This window comes from Mytilus californianus, unplaced genomic scaffold (genome assembly GCF_021869535.1).
Source record: "Mytilus californianus isolate M0D057914Y unplaced genomic scaffold, xbMytCali1.0.p SCAF_1, whole genome shotgun sequence".
Taxonomy (NCBI): Eukaryota; Metazoa; Mollusca; class Bivalvia; order Mytilida; family Mytilidae; genus Mytilus; species Mytilus californianus.
In genome coordinates, this window is record NW_026262581.1 from 139,353,979 (window position 1) to 139,367,110 (window position 13,132).

General features: G+C 32.5%; 1 long non-coding RNA gene across 1 annotated transcript in view; it reads left to right on the plus strand.

The window, feature by feature from the left end:
• Positions 1-12,682: 12,682 nt before the first annotated feature.
• The window catches only part of LOC127737032 (uncharacterized), a 28,872-nt gene continuing 28,422 nt past the window's right edge, over positions 12,683-13,132 (plus strand). The window contains exon 1 of the long non-coding RNA XR_007999274.1: positions 12,683-12,954. This is a non-coding gene — a long non-coding RNA (uncharacterized LOC127737032). The remainder of the gene's footprint in view (positions 12,955-13,132) is intronic.

Sequence of the window (13,132 nt, forward strand, 5' to 3'; positions counted from 1 at the left end):
GTGGTAACTATGGGTTCTTAGAGGTGAAATAACCCGATAAGCGCATATGGACCCGTTTCAGCGCTCGAATGATACCCTGTTACTTATTCGTTACTTTTTCGCTTATAATACGTATGTTATACGTTGCACCTATTAAAAAAATATCTTTTCAATGTTTTTCTTGTTTCAGGTGGTAACTATGGGTTCTTAGAGGTACAATAACCATATTAGCGCGTATGTACCCGTTTCGTCGCTCGACTGATACCTTGTTACTTATTCGTTCCTTATTCGCTTATAATACGTGTGTTATACGTTGCACCTTTTAAAAACAATCTTTTCAATGTTTTTCTTGTCTCTGGTGGTATCTATGGTTTCTTAGAGGTGAAATAAACTTATTAGCGCGTATGTACCCGTTTCAGTGCTCGACTGATACCCTGTTAAATATTAGTTCCTTATTCGCTTTAATACACGTCTTATACGTTACACCTTTTATAAAAAAATCTTTTCAATTTTTTTCTTGTTTCTAGTGGTAACTATGAGTTCTTAGAGGTGAAATAACCCTAATAACGCGTATGTACCCGTTTCAGCGCTCGACTGATAACTTGTTTCACATTCGTTCCTTATTCGCTTATATTACGTTTGTTATACGTTACACCTTTTAAAAAAAACATTTTCAATGTTTTTCTTGTTTCTGGTGGTAACTATGGGTTCTTAGAGGTGAAATAACCGTGTTAGCTTGTATGTACCCGTTTCAGCGCTCGACTGATACCCTGTTACAAATCGTTCCTTATTCTCTTATAATAGGTGCGTTATACGTTACACCTTTTAAAAAATATCTTTTCAATTTTATTTCTTGTCTCTGGTGGTAACTATGGGTTCTTACAGGTGAAATAACCCTATTAGCGCGTATGTTTTCATTTCAGCGCTCGACTGATACCCTGTTACTCATTCGTTCCTTTTTCACTTATAATACGTTTGTTATACGTTGCACCTTTAAAAAAAGTCTTTTCATTTTTTCCCTTGTCTCTGGTGTTATCTATGGATTCTTAGAGGTGAAATAACCCTATTAACGCTTATGTTCCCGTTTCGTTGCTCGACTGATACCCTGTTACTTATTCGTTCCTTATTCGGTTATAATACGTGTGTTATACGTTGCACCTTTTAAAACAATCTTTTCAATGTTTTTCTTGTTTCTGGTGGTAACTATAGATTCTTAGATGTGAAATAACCCTCATAGCGTGTATGTACCCGTTTCAGCGCTCGACTGATACCCTGTTACTTATTCCTTCCTTATTCGCTTATAATACGAGTGTTATACGATGCATCTTTCAAAAAAATCTTTTCAATTTTTTTCTTGTTTCTGGTGGTAACTATGGGTTCTTAGAGGTGAAATAACCCTGTTAAGAGGAACAACGTATAACACACGTATTATTACCAAATAAGTAACAGGGTATCAGAATCAGAGACAAGAAATAAAATTGAAAAGATATTTTTAAGAGGTGCAACGTATAACACACGTAGTATAAGCGAATGAGGAACGATTAGTAACAGGATATCAGTCGAGCGCTGAAACGGGTACATACGCGCTAACAGGGTTATTTGACCTCTAAGAACCCATAGGCACCACCAGAAACAAGAAAAAAAATTGAAAAGATATTTTTAAAAGGTTTAAAGTATAACACACGTATTATAAGCGAATAAGGAACGAATAAGTAACAGGGTATCAGTCGAGCGCTGAAACGGTTACATACGCGATATTAGGGTTATTTTACTTCTAAGAACCCATAGTTACCACCAGAAACAAGAAAAACATTGAAAAGATTGTTTTTAAATGGTGCAACGTATAACAAACGTATTAAAAGCGAATAAGGAACGAATAAGTAACAGGTTATCAGTCGAGCGCTGAAACGGGTAAATACGCGCTTATAGGATAATATCACCTGTACGAACTCATAGTTACCTCCAGAAACAAGAAAAATATTGAAAAGATTCTTTTTAAAAGGTGCAACGTATAACACACGTATTATAAGCGAATAAGGAACGCATAAGTAACAGGGTATCAGTCGAGCGCTGAAACGGGTACATACGCGCTAATAGGGTTATTTCACATCAAAGAACCCATAGCTACCACCAAAAACAAGAAAAACATTTAAAATATTTTCTTTAAAAGGTGCAACGTATAACACACACATTATAACCGAATAAGGAACGAATAAGTAACAGGGTATCAGTCGAGCGACGAAACGGGTACATACGCACTAATAGGGTTATTTTGCCTCTTAGAATCCATAGTTACTGCCAGAAACAAGAAAAACATTAAACAGATATTTTTTTAATAGGTGCAACGTATAACATACGTATTATAAGCGAAAAAGTAACAAAAAAGTAATAGGGTATCAGTCGAGCGCAGAAATGGGTATATACGCGCTTAATGGGTTATTTTACCTCTAAAAACCCATGGTTACACCGAGAAACAGAAAAAAAATGAAAAGATTTTTTTTAAAGGTTCAACGTATAACACACGTATTATAAGCGAATAAGGAACGAATAAGTAACAGGGTATCAGTCGTGTGCTGAAAAGGGTTCATACGCGCTTATCGGGTTTTTTTTTTTTTACCTCTAAGAACCCATAGTTACCACAAGAAACAAGAAAAAAATTGAAAAGATTTGTTTAAAAAGGTGCAACGTATAACACACGTATTATAAGCGAATAAGGAACGAATAAGTAACAGGGTATCAGTCGAGCGCTGAAACGGGTACATACGAGCAAATAGGGTTATTTCACCTCTAAGAACCAATAGTTACCACCAGAAACAAGAAAAAAATTGAAAAGATTTGTTTTAAAAGGTGCAACGTATAACACACGTATTATAAGCGAATAAGGAACGAATTAGAAACAAAGTGCTAGTCGAGCACGGTGCACACGCGCTTATTGGGTTATGTACCTCTTCGAACGAAGAACCAACTCCAGACACACGAAAATAAAGCAGTTAAAAGGTAGGACGTATTAAAATCGAATAAGGAACAAATAAGTATCGAATATAAAGTAACATGGTATCGGTTGAACGGATACGTGTTAAAAGGATAATTTCACCTTAACAAAATTAGAACTAATATCAGAGATAACGAATAGGTAACGAATAAGGAATAAGAAATAAGTAACGAATAAGGAATAAGGAATAAGTAACCAACTTGACGACCCTAGTATTTTTGTTATTACCTTTCATAAACCAAAATGAATTTGATAACATTGCTTCCCGAAAGTCATTGCAGAACTCTTTCTGTATGGCTATAACATATAATTTGATCCTTAGTTATGTGTATCACTCCTCCTTTTTTGTGTCAATAGAACAATGAATAGATGACCACCGTTTCCAAAAATAACCTATCATAAAAGCAATAATAATTTGTGTGTTCATGTAACAAATCAGAAACATCCTAAGAAATCATTCAAAATGTAAGTAAAGTCCCACTTGATTGACAATCTGTATAATCTGTTCCCGTTGAGGTAGTAACTTTTATATTAAGACTGGTCCCATATTTTGTCAACAAAATATTGAACTTCACATTACTTGTAGAAAATGTTATCTAATCATGCTAATTATAAATTAAAGAATAAGTGCGGGGCACTTTGATTTTGTTCTGGTTCAGAAATATGATTAGTACACAATTTCGGATGAAAAAGGAAACGTCTCCAGAGTTTTGAAAAGCAAACGAGTATCAGAGTACTACAACTGTACTTGAGTACTCAGCCTTCTTAGAGAATACTCGACTCGTTGCCATTCCTATTTGTATACGCATATTTACAAAGTTCTCTTAATTTTAGCTTTTTAAAGTCATACTGAAACCTCAAAGCATTACCAATGTTAATTTCGAATTCATACAGTCTATCCTTATCAGAAATAAATAATAAAGAAAGCATTGATATTCGTCCCAAGTGTTATAGATAAAGTTGACAAAAAATTATAACAAAAATACCGAACTCTCAGACAAATTCAAGGGGAAGTCCATAAAAACTGACAAGAATGAAACACTTTTAATCAACGGAACAAATTAAAAACAACTTCCATATTCCTGACTTGCTACATGCATTTTCCGAAGTAAACTGACGGTTTCTCTTGGAATGATTGACATATTTTCACATTTAATTTGCCGAAAATGATGTACTACAATACAGAATGTGCAGAGGGTGAACATATCTATATCTTCAAAATAGAAGTATAATAACATAAATACTGAACTCCAAGGAAAATTCAAAACGGAAAGTCAAAAGGCAAATAGTAAATTCAAAAGTTCAAACACATCAAACGAATAGAAAACAACTGTCATCTTTCTGACTTGGTTCAGACTTGCATGACAATGTGTGAACAAAACAAACAGACATATAGGAATGATTTGTCAAAAGTTGTCTACAGCCGTCAACATTGTTGTATAATCTTAATCGCTATAAAAATAAACAAATATGTCAACAAAGAAAAACTAAATGGTATCAAGACACTCTATAGACACCGCAGATTTAAAAAGAATTTGAAGTCGATACCAAATTCGAATACTTTTGATTATATTTTCAAAATCAGGAATAAGATTTGTTACAAACGTTTTCCGATGATAATAGTGGATTGAACCTGGTTTTTTATAGCTAGCTCAAACTCCGACTTGTTTGACAATTATTTGTTGGAAAGTAAAAGAGAAGCAAAATATACCAAAGAAACATCAATATCTAACAGGATAATTAAAAAAAAATTACACAATATTGCGCAAGAGCACAGTATTGCGCAATAGCAAGAAATCCTCAAGTGCACAGTATTGCGCAATAACAAGAAATCTTCAATTGCACAGTATTGCGCAATAGTAAGAAAACTTCAATCGCTCAGTATTGTGCAATAGTAAGAAATCTTCAATTGCACAGTATTGCATAAATGAACTTTTTCTAGTATGCCGTAATTCCCAAATCCCCGTAATCACAAGCGTATAATAAAAAAGGTTTAACTATATGATCGAGTTGACTTTTCATTGGCTTTTATCGCCTTTTCTGCTAAAATATACTCAAAAGAATTTGAATTTGGTATCGACTTCAATATCATTTTCGTGATATTTAAAACTGAGATTACGTGATAATCAATCTTTAAAAAAAAATCTAGTTTTCAACATTTTGTTTCAAGGTATTGCAAAACTTTGACAATTTGTCAAAAATCGTAATGCCATCTGCATATATATAACGCTAAGTAAGGAGTATATGAAATTTTGCTGGGGAGTGTCTTAAACAGCACACATTTTCTTATTGAAGACATTCTTTTCAATCATTCAAACTTATTGAAAATAAAAACATTGCTAGATGTTTTTCCTTCCCTAATATATAATTTTGATATATACAATTTTTACCAGATTGCATAAAAAGGTAAAATAACAAAAATTTCGAACTCCGAGCAAACAAACATACATAATAGGTAAAAATGTCAAAAACAGGGTTACAGCAGTCAACATTGTGTTATAATCTTAATTACTATAAAAACAAACAAATATGTCAACAAAGAAAAACAAAAAGGCATACAGACAAAGCAAATTACCAAAGACGAAAGACAAGAATACAAAAATTTACGATAGCACAATAACACAATGACGGGATGTATAAGTACCCAGCCACGTCAAATGGGTATTACAAAAAAAATGACTAAACAGCAAAAGTAATAATTTACAAAGACAAATAAAAGAACAGTATAACACGTAATTAAGATGATAAAATCATATCCAAAAACCCAATTGGTATTCTTTAATCAAAGAAAATGTTTCCGATTAATCATTGAATCTATTATCTATAATACTCTTAAATGATGTATTGGAACATATGACAAAAGTGATAGGACGATATTTTTAGGTTGATATTTATCTTTTTGTTTTATAAAATGACCTGATAGTCACACTGAACAATGAGACAAATACTTTGTTAAAAAAAACTAACATATACATCCATAAACGGATCAACAGTTGATAGTATATATCTATACATATTTTATCTTATTGACCTCTTTTGTTATTTGTCTTTTTTAGTAACTACCTATTATTTACATCATCTACCTCACTAGCACGAATAGGAGATACAGACATGTTTCTTTGTATATATCCTTTTAAAGTGTTCAATTCTTAAAAAGGATTAACTTTAAAGCTATTTTGTAATAAATCTATTTTGTTGGCTCTTGTGCTCATGCTTACTCAGTATTTTCCAATAGTATTTCCAATTGCTTTGTCTAAACTGATCAAACTGTTTTGTCAAATCATTTCCATATCTCTTACACGTTTTGAACATAATATGTTTAAAATATTTTCTGCTGCTTCGGCAAAACTATACATGGCATCGAACTCTTTTTACTGCCATAATATTTTGGATTGTTTTTTCATTTAGCATTTTTACAAAAACCATTAAACAAAGGCTTAGTTTGTGTTTTTGGTTGTGTTTGTTAGAAGTTCTTTCTTCCATATGTTTTTTAGAAGCAGAGTCAATGTAAATATTTCAAATTTCATCAGCACTAATTAATAACGCTTTGTGCAACACTCTTGGGTTTTTAGTACATTAGCACGTTGACAATCTTTTTAATGTGAATATCAGAGTCCCGTTTATTTATCTTCCTATCGTGGTTTCCGGGGCTTAAATCATCAATTTAAAGTACGTGACCAAGAGCATTTATACGTTTGAAAAAATGAGAAATGAACAACAGATTATACAGACCTTCCAAATTCTTAAATCAATATAAAATCATGTCAAAACGATCGATTTCGTATAAAGTAAACTAACTAAACATGTTTTGCTCGCCACTTTCTGTACGTGCCGGTCCCAAGTGAGGAGCCTGTAATTCATCGGTTGTCGTTTGCTGTGGTATTTCATTTTTTTTTTTTTTTTCATTTTTTTTGGACATAAATCAGACCGTTAGGTTTCTCATTAGAATTTTTTTACATTTGTCATTTCTAGACCTTCTGTACCTCGTATGGGGTTTTATCGTTTTTTAAAGATTTCTAAAAAGTATGACGGGTGCCGCATGTCATATATATCATAGATTGGGAATTTTCCATAGATCTGGAACGCGCCATTGATGTGAATCCTAGATATATATCAGTTGACGATATTTATTACGAAGGAATTAGATCGTTATGAAAAACTTAACTGTACGCAATGAATATATTACAAATACGCCTAAAAAGTCAACACTAATAATATTATTAGAAACGTAAAACTAGTATCAATAAATATACAGATATCCTTCATCGGTTTGATATTAAATGAATCATATCAATCTATTCTGATTTTTCTTAAATAATCTTGAACGAAATACAAATTAAAAAACCAGTTCTATAATTTTAAGTTGACGCAAGTTAAGTATTTATACCAGAGAAAGCTTTTATAAGCATCCAAAATAAACAGCAATGTGCGATTTGAACTTGTATAATTCTTAGGTTTTAAAGTTGACTAAGATTAAGTAATAGATTATTTTTCCATTGATATAATTTGAGTTGGAGTTATTTCCCTTCGGTGTCCATGTTGTAAGACAACAGGATTAGTTTCTTAAATCAGTGTGTGTGAGTGTGTGTTAGTTTGTTATTAGAAGAATCTAAGAAAAATAGTGGTGAATGTATTTCAAATATTCATCTTTTTATTACAACTGTCTTTGTCCTTTTATCTGGAAACACAGGTGTATTGTTTTAAATATTTAATAATCGATTTCCAGAAAATCAATATTTCTAATTTTAACTACTGTTTAAATAGAATATTTAATTTCTTGCAAATACAATCAGTCGTGATCTAACAGTTTTAGGTCCACCTGTTTTCCAAATGGCCCGGTATACATATTTAACTAGCAAATTTTGGGTTTTTATATATATTTCTTGTCTGCATCAATGATTCGTATTCAATTTATATTACATTAATTTATATACGCCTAAAAAGTTTACAAGTCAACATCAGTAGTAAAACATTGAAAATTTACGAAAGTAAAAGAGTAACAACAGAGACTGCTTAGTTACTTCCCAAAATGAATAGCACTGCGCGATTAGAACCACATCTTTTCAGTAATAGCATTTGCTGCCAAGGTTTTTAATTTTCGCTTTCAAAATTTGTCCCGATTGATTCTTTCCTCCCTAGTCCAAGCAGTGTTGTGGCCAATGACGGCAATAGTCAGTCGATTGAGATCTGCCATAGAGTGGCCAAGGAATCGGAAATGAGTGGAAATTTTTTTATTTGTTTATATGACATTACAGATTATTTATTTAAGACAAAGGAGCATAAAAACAATGATTGAAAAAAATGCATATTTTTAGAGACCCGTTTTTTTTTCTTCGAAAAGGTTTATTTTAATTTACAATTTGTGTTTAAATGCTACACTATTTACATAACTTTCAAAACGAGACAATCTTATCATTTCGTGCAATACACTTAGATAGTTTTCTCAGAATCATTCATTTATTAATGACATGAATTGTCCGCTATGCTTTCGTTAGAAACCGATCGTTTTCGAATTAGAAAGTAACCAATAGCAACAAATGTTTGTATCATCAGAGAGGTTTTTCATATTTGCAAATTCTTCTTCGCAGTTTTTAAATTCCTGCGATTCTTTTCACATAAAATCTTACGAAATCTTATGAAATGTGTATGACTTACGAGTATTTTTACTCTTAAGATTTTTTGTGAAAAGAGCCGCTGTATTTGCCCTCTGTTGTTCTATTTGTCATTGGTTATTGTAGTATATCTTGTTACTTTTACAATACAATCTGAAATTGGTAACGTAATTTAACCATATATATATAAGGTAAATTTTTAAATACTATTTTACAAACCTTAGTAGTATGGACATTTTATTCCGTATCGAAAAACGGTAACTAAATTGTGACGAACTGTTAAACATTATATAATGATAAAAGACCACATATCTTAGAGATCAATTGGATGAGTATTACCAATGGATAGTTCAGACAAACCAAATTTAAATGTCCAATTGTCGTTACTATAGCGCTTGCAGACACAGCCGAATGCACATTTAAACTAAAGATGTAAACAAACAATGAAAATATTAATTAAACTAGAAGTTATATTATCATAAGTAAACATCTTTCTACATTCGAAAATAAGTTATTTATATAAAGACTGCAAGAACGAGCTCAATCTTTTCTCATGTCTTTGATATTGCAAAATTTATATATATATATATCGAATTTATATTATTGGTGTAATGGATTAATTATTTATGCAAACTACCATTTTCTTTTCTAACACACATCGTCATTGGTTTCTGAACGAGAAACTGTAGAAAGTTTCACCCCCCTTATGACTAAAAAAAAGATAAAAATGTTTTTTTTATTAAAAGACAGTCATGCTTTTAAAGTTTTTCATATGTGAACGTGCATATGCTGATTCGTTTGTAGACGTGCATATTCTGATTCGATAGTAGACGTGCATATTCTGATTCGATCGTAGACGTGCATATTCTGATTCGATAGTAGACGTGCATATTCTGATTCGATCGTAGACGTGCATATTCTGATTCGATAGTAGACGTGCATATTCTGATTCGATCGTAGACGTGCATATTCTGATTCGATCGTAGACGTGCATATTCTGATTCGATCGTAGACGTGCATATTTCGATTCATTTGTAGAGGTACATATTATGATTCATTTGTAAACGTGCATATTCTGATTCGTTCGTAGACGTGCATATTCTGATTCATTTGTAAACGTGCATATTCTGATTCATTTGTAGACGTGCATATTCTGATTCGTTCGTAGACGTGCATATTCTGATTCATTTGTAGACGAGCATATTCTGATTCATTTGTAGACGTGCATATTCTGATTCGTTCGTAGACGTGCATATTCTGATTCATTTGTAAACGTGCATATTCTGATTCATTTGTAGACGTGCATATTCTGATTCGTTCGTAGACGTGCATATTCTGTTTCATTTGTAGACGAGCATATTCTGATTCATTTGTAGACGTGCATATTCTGATTCGTTCGTAGACGTGCATATTCTGATTCGTTCGTAGACGTGCATATTCTGATTCATTTGTAAACGTGCATATTCTGATTCATTTGTAGACGTGCATATTCTGATTCGTTCGTAGACGTGCATATTCTGATTCATTTGTAGACGAGCATATTCTGATTCATTTGTAGACGTGCATATTCTGATTCGTTCGTAGACGTGCATATTCTGATTCATTTGTAAACGTGCATATTCTTATTCATTTGTAGACGTGCATATTCTGATTCGTTCGTAGACGTGCATATTCTGATTCATTTGTAGACGAGCATATTCTGATTCATTTGTAGACGTGCATATTCTGATTCATTTGTAGACGTGCATATTCTGATTCGTTCGTAGACGAGCATATTCTGATTCATTTGTAGACGAGCATATTCTGATTCATTTGTAGACGTGCATATTCTGATTCGTTCGTAGACGTGCATATTCTGATTCGTTCGTAGACGTGCATATTCTGATTCATTTGTAAACGTGCATATTCTGATTCATTTGTAGACGTGCATATTCTGATTCGTTCGTAGACGTGCATATTCTGATTCATTTGTAGACGAGCATATTCTGATTCATTTGTAGACGTGCATATTCTGATTCGTTCGTAGACGTGCATATTCTGATTCATTTGTAAACGTGCATATTCTTATTCATTTGTAGACGTGCATATTCTGATTCGTTCGTAGACGTGCATATTCTGATTCATTTGTAAACGTGCATATTCTTATTCATTTGTAGACGTGCATATTCTGATTCATTTGTATATGTGTATTATATGATTCATTTGTAGACGCATATATTACGATTCATTTGTAGACGTGCATATTCTCATACCTTTAAAGACATGCATATTTTGATTCATTGAAGACGAGCATATTATGATTCATTTGTAAACGTGCATATTCTTTTTCATTTGTAGACCTGCATATTGGGATTCGTTTGAAGACGTGCATATTCTCATACCTTTAAAGACATGCATATTTTGATTCATTGAAGACGAGCATATTATGATTCATTTATAAACTTGCATATTCCTTTTCATTTGTAGACGTGCATATTCTGGTTCATTGCTATATGTGCATATTCTGATTCATTTGTAGACAACATATAAGAATTCACTTTTAGACATGCATTCTCATACCTTCGTAGACGTGCATATTCTGATACTTTTGTAGACCTGCATATTGGGATTCGTTTGTAGACGTGCATATTCTGATTCATTTGTAGATGTGCATATTTTTATTCGTTCGTAGACGTGCATATTCTGATTCCTTCGTAGACGTGCATGTTTTGATTTGTTCGTAGACCTGCATATTCTGACTCATTTGTAGACGTGCATATTTTGATTTGTTTGAAAACGTGCATATTCTGATTCATTTGTAGACATGCATATTCTGGTTCATTTCTGAACGTGCATTTTCTGATTAATTTGTAGACGTGCATATTCTGATTCGTGCTTAGACGTGCATATTCTGATTCATTTGTAGACGTTCATTTTGGGACTCATTTGTAGACGTGCATATTTTGATTCATTTGAAGACGTGCATATTCGGTTTCATATGTACACGTGCATAGGTTGCTTCATATGAAGACGTGTGTATTAAAATTTTTGAATGTTGGAAAATATTGTTTTTGAGACTGATTTTGAGAAAAATATTCTGTGAACGTGAAATTTCCAGAATTTTTAGTAGAACTGGAACACAATTTTGTGCAGCTGATTTATAGAAATGCATAATTTTTTCGCATCTAACAGACAAAACAAATTCGTTTTCTTCAGATAAAAATTGTTTGCCTTAATTATTTCTTAAAGTTTACCAGATTCTACGAAAATGCATTTGAAATTATCTAACGGCATTTGACAATGGGATACCTATTACGTATGTAATCACAATTTGCCAATTAGTCAGCTTGATCTATTCGATTCTATTTTACTACTCGGCTGTGAAGTAAATGGATTTATAACAACATACCAAGTTCATTCATTCATTCATTGTTTTTTCCTATATCAAGAGATTCAGTGAACAAAGTATACGTTAACAGATCAAATTACAAAAGTTTGCAAAAGATATAAAGCTATACAACATTCCAATATGTACAATAATTTAATTTAACGATAGTTCATGCACTAGCACACTATCGTATCGTCATTCTCGTCAATCTGCTATATTCAGAAACACATTGTGCAACGTGTACGTGGCAAAGCTTGAGTGTCAATTTTGTATATTGTTACTTGCTTGCCCAAAAGTTGCAGTATACACTACCAGGAATTGACATAGCGTTTACATGTACTTTAAATGCCACTACATATACAGTACTGGTAAAAAATATCATCAATCAGTACATTTTTCTTACCTTTTCAGTACATATAATTATATGCATGTTTTCAGTAATGTCGAGAAAAAGTTGTTTTCAGTTCTGAAAATTTTAGTCATTCTACAGTACTGAAAATTTTAGTCATTCTACAGTACTGAAAATTTTAGTCATTCTACAGTACTGAAAATTTCAGTCATTTTCAGTATTGATTTTTTTTGTCATTTTTCAGTACTAAATTGTTTTGTCATCTTTCAGTACTTCTATATATAATTATCTTATAGTTTTCAAGAATGAATAGACTTCATCGTGACGCTATCCGTAAATCTTGCGTCCGGAGTCGGTTTTTAAAACGCTTCTGGGATGTAGATTTATGATTAGATTTATGATGACGAGAAAGACGTTGGCAGAAGATTGTCAACAATACTTTTTGTTGTTTTGTTGATTTAACTTGACAAACAAAGTCCATGGCATATGAATCAACGAATAATCAATGAAATAAAACCGGCAACTCACACACATGCTTTATTGTCACAGAAGTCAACGACAACGGAAGCCCGCAATGAGACGACAACTTCAAAATCTACTCATGAACTGAGAACTATCAACAGATCAAGGAATCTGGAGATTTTTAGTTAAAGAGGTAAAGAGTTACGACTTAAACCAAAGTAGTTCACATTTCATTTGGTTAGTATGGTATGGTGGTCATGAAGTTGAATATGGTGTTCAAACTTAGGACATTTTTAGTTTACTACAGGGGACCATGTGAGGGTTCTTTTATGGTTATGGTAAGTTTAGGGTCACGGTCAGGGTTAGTTTAG